Source organism: Rhinopithecus roxellana, chromosome 4, assembly GCF_007565055.1.
Source record: "Rhinopithecus roxellana isolate Shanxi Qingling chromosome 4, ASM756505v1, whole genome shotgun sequence".
NCBI lineage: Eukaryota > Metazoa > Chordata > Mammalia > Primates > Cercopithecidae > Rhinopithecus > Rhinopithecus roxellana.
Window position 1 is genome coordinate 127,101,444 of NC_044552.1, and position 12,134 is coordinate 127,113,577.

General features: G+C 37.3%; 1 protein-coding gene across 7 annotated transcripts in view; it reads right to left on the bottom strand.

Annotated features, from left to right (window-relative positions):
- LAMA2 (laminin subunit alpha 2) overlaps positions 1–12,134 on the bottom strand; it is a 676,086-nt gene that overhangs the window by 143,444 nt on the left and 520,508 nt on the right. The window lies entirely within an intron of this gene.

The window sequence follows — 12,134 nt, forward strand, 5'->3', positions numbered from 1 at the left end:
ACCAGAAATATGGTTGTTAATCACAGAATCATGCAACACTGTCAGCAAAGTAAAACAGAACCCCAAAACAGCCACACCTCCCAAAGAGTATTCTCAAGCACATTCACCTCTGTTCACATTTAAAATATCATTTGACACACTGGAATGCATTTAATGTGTTCACGGTTAGAATATACCATATCTAGTCAAACAAAAAAGGCGTGTGTGTATAACATTGTTTCTTTAAAAATTACAAGGTTTAGAGTATCCTGAAAGGTTTACACTTTATTTTCCTATGTGTATACATATGCCAATATATAAGCCTTCTTCTCTTTTACTAAAAAGATATGGATAGTCTAACTACAGATAATGAATTAGAGAATCACAAACTGTCTCAATATAATTTTGAATAAGGTCCAAGTTGGCAGCATATTAATAGTCTACAATCTTATACCAGAGTGCTTGCATACTAGGCATGGCCAGAGAATTAATTTTTAAAATATACGTAAGTGGATTTTAAATAGAATTAAATGTCTGGCCAGCACAGAACATGGTAAAAGATGCTAGAGGAATTGTACTGCATTTTGTGATTTCCCAAGGGCAGCAAGAGGTTTAACTTATGGAAGTTTTCAAGGTTTTGCATAAATGAAAGACTATAAAGTCCAACTATTATCACCTAACCCCTTAACCTGCAAGTGCTCACATCACAAATAAAAGGATCAAAGGGCAAGAATCCATTGGAATTTTCTGTATAATTTGCAGTACATATACACAATAATTTGGAGAGTATTAACCAATGTATTATAATGCTCTGGATTTATTCTTCTAAAATTTTCACTGTTAGATTTAAAACTTTTTTTGGAACAAACTGTGCATCCAATCCCTAGGTTACTCAAATCCTTGCTTTTGTGGTGAGTGTTGCAATTATGTTCCATTAATTTCCTTAAACTTCGTTTCCTGCACGTGTTTGCACTCAAAGGTCTGATGGGTCAAATAACTTTTTACACACAGACACATATACATAAACACATGCCCATACACACATATACTCATCCATAATTTTTTAAACGTTACTTTTGAATCACTAACTAAGGTCAACAGCTTGGCAGTGAGCCGAGATCGTGCCACTGCACTCCAGCTTGGCGACAGAGCAAGCCTCTGTTTCAAAAAAAAAAAAAAAAGATGTTGGTAGTCTAAACTGCTTTGGATATTTTTCCAGTCTAGACTCGACTGGACTTTATGGTACCACTCCTACTTTCACATATTACCGAACACTATAATAAGGAACTTGATCTACATTTTGGTCATCTTCCAGTATCTTACCTTAAGAATTAATGTATCATTAGGTCCCATTTGTCAATTTTGGCTTTTGTGGCCATTGCTTTTGGTGTTTTAGACATGAAGTCCTTGCCCATGCCTATGTCCTGAATGGTATTACCTAGGTTTTCTTCTAGAGTTTTTATGGTATTAGATCTAACATTTAAGTCTCTAATCCATCTTGAATTAATTTTCATATAAGGAGTAAGGAAAGGATCCAGTTTCAGCTTTCTACTTATGGCTAGCCAATTTTCCCAGCACCATTTATTAAATAGGGAACTAAACTAAAGAGCTTCTGCACAGCAAAAGAAACTACCATCAGAGTGAACAGGCAACCTACAGAATGGGAGAAAATTTTTGCAATCTACTTATCTGACAAAGGGCTAATATCCAGAACCTACAAAGAACTCAAACAAATATACAAGAAGAAAACAAACAACCCCATCAAAAAGTGGGCAAAGGATATGAACAGACATTTCTCAAAAGAAGACATTCATACAGCCAACAGACACATGAAAAAATGCTCATCATCACTGGCCATCAGAGAAATGCAAATCAAAACCACAATGAGATACCATCTCACACCAGTTAGAATGGCAATCATTAAAAAGTCAGGAAACAACAGGTGCTGGAGAGGATGTGGAGAAATAGGAACACGTTCACACTGTTGGTGGGATTGTAAACTAGTTCAACCATTATGGAAAACAGTATGGCGATTCCTCAAGGATCTAGAACTAGAAGTACCATATGACCCAGCCATCCCACTACTGGGTATATACCCAAAGGATTACAAATCAGGCTGCTATAAAGACACATGCACACGTATGTTTATTGCGGCACTATTCACAATAGCAAAGACTTGGAATCAACCCAAATGTCCATCAGTGACAGACTGGATTAAGAAAATGTGGCACATATACACCATGGAATACTATGCAGCCATAAAAAAGGATGAGTTTGAGTCCTTCGTAGGGACATGGATGCAGCTGGCAACCATCATTCTCAGCAAACTATCGCAAGAACAGAAAACTAAACACCGCATATTCTCACTCATAGGTGGGAACTGAACAATGATATCACTTGGACTCGGGAAGGGGAACATCACACACTGGGGCCTATCACGGGGAGCGGGGAGGGGGAAGGGATTGCATTGGGAGTTATACCTGATGTAAATGACGAGTTGATGGGTGCTGACGAGTTGATGGGTGCAGCACACCAACATGGCACAAGTATACATATGTAACAAACCTGCACATTATGCACATGTACCCTAGAACTTAAAGTATAATAAAAAAAAATAAAAAATAAAAAAAGAAAGATTCATTAAAAAAATAAAAAAGAATTAATGTATCAATACCACCAGTGTCTCTTATGATACAGAAAATGTACATTATAATTTAAACTTAAAATATATTCTTTTGCTTCATCAATATATTTTCTGTTACCAAAAAATCATAATTTTGCAACAAATGGACCAATTCTTATTAACAACTCAAAGTGTCTAAATTTTAAAAAGTGAGTATATATCATGCACTGTCTCTTTTAAATTCTGGATGATCAAGATCATATTCATTGTCTTTACTTCCTCTGGCCTGTAATCTGTTGTACAGGTTATTTCATTTATGTAGGATTGTGTAAGAGTCATCATTCACGTGCATTTTATTCTTAGTATTGATTATATGAGGACTTCAATACTAAATTGTCAACAATCCTACAAGCTCCATGATAAGAAAGAAGTTGAAAAAATTAGCACTAAGACCCTATGCAGTGAACCTCCCTGACATAGTTTTAGTATATTAAATATGCAAAACTCATCCCTTCTTAGCACCCTCTTGTATCCTGTTGTCTTTACCTAGAATGAGCTTCTCCTCAACACCTTTAGAGACTGGGTCCTTGTTACCCATCAGCTTTCAGTTTAAGGGCTTCTCCTTAGTGTGGCCATTCCCAGGGTGCTACCTAGGTTGCCACACTTCCTGCAGCAGGATGTTTCCTTCATAGCACCCATGGATTTGAGAATTACTTAGTAACTGGCTCACCTATTTATTGACAACCTATCCAACTTACAGGTAAGTTCTAAGGGGGTGAGAACTGGTCTGTTTTGTTCATCATATTATATCCAGCTCCTAGTATGATACCTAACTTACAGTAAATATTCTCTAATGTTGTTATATACAGGACTAAACAACAATTTTCCTAACCAATCTTGCCAACCTTATTACCATTCTTCTTGCCTACTTTCTTTTGGAACATTCTCAAAAAAAGATTTTGTTCACACTTTTGCTTCTTAACTCCTCTCTATTTCTCCAAAATAAATCCAGCTTTTGAGATTCAATTCCAACTCCATCTTCTTAGTGAAGCCCTCCTTACCTATTCTAGCACATGCTCTCTTTTCTTAGATTTTCAAAAATAATTATTATTACCACTATTCACAACTGTAATGGGTAGTAACTTTGTTGGGTGCTTTGCCATATCTCTCTAATCTCCATTAGATAGATAGATTAGAGCAGGCTAGGGCTCTGTCTCATGTTTTTTTTATTCCTCAGAGTGCCAGGCATAGTGTCTGGCAAATTGTCATGGGTCAAAGATGTTGGGTGATTGGCTGATACAATGACAGTCAAACCAACGATCCCTTGGAAGTTCTAAAGCCTAACTAATAGCACTCAAACTGACCATATGCCTGGTGCTATGCTTGCCAGCAAATGTGGTTGGCTGGGCAGTTTTCTGGGCATTTTTTAGAAGCTCAGAGGAAGCTGCTGCTCAAGAGCTACAGTTGAAGCTTGGGAGGAGAACCAGGCAGGATAATCTCCAGTCCCAACGACACTGCTTGCTAGCCACTGGCCTTACAGTAATTCAAACTGGGCCTTTGATTACACACCAAGTAGTTCCACACTGGTGGGATGAGAGTGGGAGTAGGGGGCAGGAAGAGGGTAGGAAGACTCTTCAGGGCCAGTGCAGTGCTTACTGAAGGAGATACCTTCCCTCTAAACACAGAAGAAGAGCTTCCTCTTTAGGCTACATTCCAGAGGAGGAGGAGATGTGAGGTTCCTGGCACCAAAAGCATCAACTTAATGCGGGTTGGCACTCTAAAGGATGAGTTACACACAGTCAGGCTCAGCTGTACTTCAGAAGTAATTGCATTTTTTATATCTTTTTAACTTTTATTTTAAGTTCAGGGTACATGTGCGGGATGTGCAGATTTGTTACACAGGTAAATGTGTGTAACGGGGTTTGTTGCACAGATTATTTCATCACCCAGGTATTAAGCCCAGTGCCCATAAGTTATTCTTCCTGATCCTCTCCATCCTCTCATCCTGCCCACCCTCTGCCCTCTGGTAGGCCCCAGTGTGCATTGTTCCCTTCTATATGTGTATGTGTTCTCATCATTTAACTCCCGTTTATAAGTGGGACATGCAGTATTTGATTTTTCTGTTCCTGTGTTAGTTTGCTAAGGGTAATGCCCTCCAGCACCATCCATGTCCCTGAAAAGGACATGAACTCATTCTTTTTTATGGCTGCATAGTATTCCATGGCATATATGTACCACATTTTCTTTATCCAGTCTATCATTGATGGGCACTTAGGTTGATTCTATGTCTTTGCTATTGTGAATAGTTATGCCAGATTTATATGCATGTTTGCAAAGGCTTACAGCACTCTCCTGTGTCTCACTTACTCTTCCTGCATTTAGAGATATATAGAAGGCATGATCCCTCTTTTTACACAGGTGAAAAGGAAGGTATGAGGAGGTTAAGTGACTTATCTGAACTACATGTACGGGGAATTGGAGATGAAATACACACTTTTTTTTTGTTTTGTTTGTACCCAATGCTACTTTTTGTTCAGCTAACATTCAGAAACAGTAGTAAAATACATGAAAACTGGAATATTCTAGGTGAGTGGAGGACACTGCTCCAGTTCATGTATACTTTAAGTATGTAAGTTTTGGCTTTCAGTGAATTAACACATTTCAAAATCGTATCAGAACATCATCTAGGTATATATTTTTTAAAATCATGTCTCACTACACAGTAATTAAGTTGAAGAGTTACCCTTGTCAAAAACACCCACGAGAGACTTCATAAAGAAGCCTATGACAAATGCACTATCACCTATGCGCAGTGGTGATAGATAGTGGTATCATTGTCAAAGCAAAATTCACAAAAATCAATCTCGCCCAGGACAGGCTAGTGATAATGTTATGAGTAAATGCTAAATACTACATGATAGAAACTATCTGTCTGATTCAGTTTGGCTCTTTCTGTGTTTTATTAAATTACCATCTCCATCTTTTAGTTAGCCTTCTTCTCATTCACTATTATCTTGTCCTTTGAGTATTTGACAAATAACTTCTCATTTATTCTAATATGTTGTACAATCTTCCTTTCATTCTCTATCTTGGCTTTTCTTATTTTAACATCCTCTTACCTCTATTCTGCAATCTTTACAGTGTTCCTTTGTAAATGATGCCTTACACAGTATCTTGTATCTCTCTTGCCTTTGATTACCTTTTTTTTATGTTGACATTCACTCAACTAGGTTTTTTTTTTTTCCCATTTCTTTTTCTATTTTTTTCTTGTTTTGTTTTTTAGAGTATTTATAACTAGGCAGCATGCATTACCATTAGGCACACGTTAATTTACTTCTGAACAATGTAGCTGTTACTTTCCTGCTTTAGCTCAAGCAGTTCTTACTGCGCCTCTTAAAATCTGCACGTAATTTTCTTGGTCGGATATTACCAGTGTGTTTCATTTTCTGCCTTCTTTATGTTAAAACTAGAATCCAATGGAGCAAACCTAACTACTGAATAGATAACATTGCTTAGATACCGTCTACCTTTGCATTTGCAGACTCATATGGTTTCCTGCTAAAATTAAATTTCAGATCAAATCATTTATATGATACTCTCAAGGGTCATCTTCCAATATTACCAGCTCCATATGTCTAAGTGGTAGTGAAGGACTTATCAGGCAAGCCGTGAAGACCAACAACACACAAGGAAAGAGAGCAACCAGCTGACCCCGTGGAATGACAATGAGCCAGTTCCATGTAGAATTTCTTCCTAAATATTTCACGTGCCAATTTTAAAAGTTCCAAACCAAAAAGATATGACTTGTTTTATATTATATATCTTTTAAAAATATAAAAGGAGAAATAAAAAACACTGTTAGCAGTTGAAATCTTTTAAAAACTATAAATAAAATATAAACTTATAATATTGGCACTTAAATAATTTAAAAACTAGTTTCATCCTTTTGGAAATGCTTCATTTTCATTAAATTTGATATTAAATAGGCAATAAAATACAATATAAGTGAAGCTAAATTTTAATATTTTATACAGCTCAGTCTACTACACAGCATTCTCCTCTTACTGGATATAAACATTTAAGAGGTGTTTATCAATGAAAACAAAATATTCAATGAGATAATTATAAATATATGCCTGATTTTAATGCATTTTAAAGCACGCAAAATCAGTGTTTATTTTGGGCTTGTCTACATTTCATCTTGTTGTTCAAATGCTTTTAAAATTATTCACAATTAATTAAACAAATATTGACTCAACACCTATTATGTGCATAATATTGGTGACACTCTGATAAGAAACGAAAAGGCTTCCTGCCCATTTGGAGTCTATAGTCTGGTGGACTAGAGAGTTATTTGTCAAATGATCATGTAGATAAATTTATAATTGCAAACTGGAGGAAATAATACTGGTATAAGATAAACACAGGAAGAATCTCAGAACCCTTGCGATGGCACAGAAGGCTTTCACAAGCTGAGATTTGAAAAGTAAATTGGAGTTAACAGAAATTAACAAAATGTGGGAAGAGGTAGATTACCTTTAAGGCAAAGTAGAGAAATGTGTAGAACTGCTTTGTGGTGGGACAAAGCGGCTGGGGGACAGTATGGTTGGAGTGCAGACGGCCAGGGCACAAGTGGTAGGAGATACGATCAAGGGGAGAATTTTGATCTTTATCCTAAGAGCCTAAGGGAAGTCAGAGGAAGAATTTGTAAGCATTGTGACGACATATTCACATTTGGAATAGCAAACGTTCATTCTGGCTACATTACAGAGAACAGATTTGGAGGAGAACAAGAGTAAAAGCAGAGAGACCCGCTAAAAGACAAATGTGGTAATCCCAAACTAGACAATATGAAATTGGATGAGAGTGTTGTAGTAGAGATGAATGCCATACACACAAGTGGAAGCCCAGTGTGTGGTAATGAGTTGGATAAGCAGGAGCATCACGAGGAAGAAAGAGGCACCAAAGAAAATTCATAGGTTTCTGACTTACATGCTCAATCCACGGGGGTCCAGATGACCAGACCATGAGTGGTCGGGAGAGATGAGAGAGAAGCAAGATTAGATCATGGTGGGAGAACACTGTATGCCATCCTGAAAAAAGGTAGAAAGCCATAGTACAATTTAAGGAAGAGAATGACATGACATGACAGGATCTGTAATTTATAATGTTCACTCTGCCATATAAATAATAACTGGTTAGAGTTGGATAAGGCTTACAAAGAGCCACCATAGAAGGAAACTGAATTTGATGAAGGGTGAAAGAGGGAGTAGAGTGAAGGGTAACCTGCTAATAATTTCGGTTTGGGAGACTGGGCATATACTGGAGGATAAAACACTGAGATGGTCTAAATAGGAGAAAGAATGGGCTTTAAGAGGAAATGATGAGTTTAGTTTGAGATGTTCAATCCACAATCCATAGTAAGGCACATAGGGCCAAAGCGTGAGAATGAAGTCAGCCTTGAAAATATAGATTTATGAGTTAACAGCTTACACATGGCAACTGATGATCAAAGGAAGAGTTATAGAGTGAGGGGAAACATGGACTGAGGTCTAGTCCCCAAGGAACACGAACTTTGAAGTGATGATGAGAGGAAGAGCCTTAGAATGAAAGGTTGGAGAATTAGGAGGAAAACAGAGAGAGGAGAGTATGCTAAGAAGGAAGGAAAGATCAAAGCTGGCAATTGCTGCAGAGATTCCAAGTAAAATTAATAAGTATCCAGTGGATTTAGTTACCAGATCGTCACTGGTTATCTTATAAAAACAGTTTCAGTAGTGGGCTGGAGTGAAAATCCAGGCAGAAGTGGAGTGAGAAATAAATACAGACTTGTCTGCAAGTCTTTCAAACATTTTGGCTCTGAAAAAAGAAAGGAGCTGAAGACAATAGCTACAGAGGTAAGTAGAGTCATCATCAAAAAGCATCCTAATATTCCACACATATTGCAGGGCAGTTTGAATATGTTAAGCATGATTCTCATATGTGAGGAACTTGGGGTCTTCCAATGAGTAAAACAAAATGGCAACAAATCAAAATGCATTGAAATAGATATATGATTATGTAAATTTTTTACTTTATACATTAATTAAAATATATCAAAATACATTTTAAATGTGAGTTCTTGGGAGGAATAATATCTTCTTTACCCAGGGATATTAGGGAATTAGATTTCTCCGTTTAAAAACTATGAGTATAAAATATAAAAGCCCTTGAAGAAGAGAGGGCAACTCCTACAGCAGTCATGTAGGATCAACCTCGCCATGTGCTCTTAACAAATCTAAAGACTGTATCAAGTGACTGATGAGCCAACCAAGCAGAGAAAAACGAGCAGAACAAAGATTGGCAGTACTGCCGGGCACAGTGGCTCACTTCTGTAATCCCAGCACTTTGGGAGGTCGAGACGGGTGGATCACCTGAGGTCAGGAGTTTGAGACCCGCCTGGCTAACATGATGAAACCCTGTCTCTACTAAAAATAAATAAATAAATAAATAAATAAATAAATAAATAAAAATATAAAAATTAGCTGGGCATGGTGGCCGGTGCCTGTAGTTCCAACTACTTGGGAGGCTGAAGCAGGAGAATTGCTTGAACCTAGGAGGTGGAGGTTGAAGTGAGCCGAGTTCACACCATTGTACTCCAGCCTGGACAAGAGTGAAACTCTGTTTAAAAAAAAAAAAAAAGAAAAGAAAAAAGATTGGCAGTACCAATTAACGCATTTTCCAGAGGAAAGGGAGTCTTAGCTATTAGGTAACTACAGGATCACAGTAAGTCTTTATCAGTATAATCTGGGGAATTCTTGAATATCCCAGTGGTCTGACTGTACCCCCAGAGCAATTGCATCACAACCTATGGGTGTGAGATAGGGCTCCTGCTATTTCCAATGTGCAGTCCTAGTCTACGGCACTGTCTTCTCTAATGTAGTAATGGGTAATTGGAAGTTGTGGCCACTGCATTTCTCATACCCTGGTCGCAAGTGCAGGATCATTCATGACTCTGAGATAGAGGCATTAGCGGATTTAGTCTGATTTTGGATAATGAAACCATCTAACTCTCTAATTATAATTCCATCTGTATTAAATCACCTTTTGATTGTTATGCACCTTGACCACAGGGAAAGAGAGAATTTGTCATATTGACTTGAGTATTTATGGTCTGCATGGAAGATATATTTCTAATTACAAATATAGTAGGAAAAAAGTAATTAATGAGTATTTACATTTCCTCCCCCTTCTCAACCCATTAAAGTGATCTTTGCTTTCAGTAGTCCTATTTTTATGCCTTTTATGTTACTGAATCTGAAGAATGGGCAGATAAAAATAGTATTAGAGTATGAAAAGGGCGTAAAAGAGTAACTTTACAGTGGAAAAATCTGGCAAACACTACCTTAGTCAGGGGATCAGGGTCAATATCCACAGTAATAAGTCATATTGGTCACATGGGTTCTTGATGTGATGAAAATGGTACTTTGCCTCTGAAGTTTTTCCCACAAAAACTCATACTTCCATTCTAATCATGAGAAAGATACGAGACAAACCCCAATTGAGGGACAGCTTACCAAATACAGGAACCTATCCAAACTGTCAAAGTCATCAAAAGCACTGTTTCAAAAACACTGTTACAGTATTTTTGACAGTGTTGCCACAGTCTAGAGGAACCTAAGAAGACAGGATGGCTAAATGTAATGTAGTATCCTGCATGGGATGCTGAAACAGTAAAAAAAAAATTCAGTAAACACTGAAAAAATATGAATATAGTCTTGGGTTAACGGTAATATGTCAATATTATTAGCTCATTAGTTATGACACATGTACCATGCTAATGTAAGACGTTAACAATGGGGGAGACTGGGAATGGAGTATGTGAAGGCTCTTGGTACTCTCTTTGCAAGTTTTCTGAAATCTAAAACTATTGTAAAGTAGAAAGTTTATTTTACAATAGTATTGGAATTAACTAAAAATGGATTATAGACCAAGTGTAAAATGCAAAACTGTAACACTCCTAGAAGACAGCATAGGAGAAAATCTACATGACCGGGGGTATGGCAATGACTTTTTAGATACAACACCAAAGGCTCAACTGGGAGAAACCTAATTGACAAGCTGGACTTCTTTCCAGTAGAAAACTTCTGCTCTGTGAAAGACACTTCTCAAGTGAACAAGATAAGCCACAGAGGGGAAGAAAGTAATGGCAAAAGACATACCTGATAAAGGACTATTAACCAAAATATACAAAAAACTCTGAATTCAACAAGAAAAGGACCCAATGAAAAAAACAGAAAAAGACCCTAAATAGGCACCTTACCAAAGAAGATATACAGATGCCAAATAAGCATATGAAAAGATGCTTGACATCACATGTCATTAAGGAATTGCAAACTAAAACAAGAATGAGACACTATACATACTTACTACAATGACAAAATCCAAACACTAAAACACCAAATGCTGGTGAGGATGTGGAGCAACAGAAACTCTCATTTATTGCTGGTGGAAATGCAAAATAGTAAAGACCATTTGGAATACAGTTTGGCAATTTCTTTCAAAGCTAAATATACTCTTACCATACCATCCAGCAATCATGCTCCTTTATATTCACCCATATAGGTTGAAAACTTGTGTCCGCACAAAAGTCTGCACAAAGATGTTGACCGCAACTTGATTCATGCTGCCAGAATTTGGAAGCAACCAAGATGTCCTTCAGTAGGGGAATGAATACATAAACAGTGAGCTGTCTAGACAATGAAATATTATTCAACACTACAAAGAAATGAGCTAAAAAGCCATGAAAAAACATGGAGAAACCTTAGGTGCATATTACCAAGGGAAAGAAGCCAACATGAAAAAGCACCACACTGCATGCTTCCAGCTATATATTCCAAAAAAGGCAAAACTATGGAGGTAGTAAAAATATAAGTGGTTGCCAGGGGTCAAGGAGGAGAGAGGTATGAATAGGTGAAGCATAGAGGATTTTTCAGGCAGTACGACTTTTCTATATTATACGATAATAGTGGATACATGTTATAATGCATTTGTCCAAACCCATAGAATGTGTAACACCAAGAGTGAACCCTAACGTAAACTATGGATTTTGGGTGATGAGGAGGTGTCAACTTAGGTTTATCGACTGTAACAAATGTACCATTCTGGTGGGGGAGGTAAACAGTGGGGAAGACTGTGGGGGCAGGGAGTAGATATGAGAACTCTCTGAACTTTACGCTCAATTTTTTTGTGAACTTTAAACTGCTCTAAAAAATAAAGTCTGTTTAAAAAACAGTGTGAGAGAATCTGCTGGAAAGAGTAGACTATAGACTGAGACATAATAAAGATCTGACACTCTTAATGAAGTACTTCTTGTGTCTCCAAGGTCAGATCATCAGACTATACTAAGCCAATAAGGGCAAGGACTGCACAGTTTTGCTCACACCTCTATCCTCAGTGTCTGTCATAATTCCTAGAACATGGGAAACCCCCAATAAGTATTAGTTAATGAATGAATGAAATGCCACTTATTACATGGATTGTTTTCTAATTAACC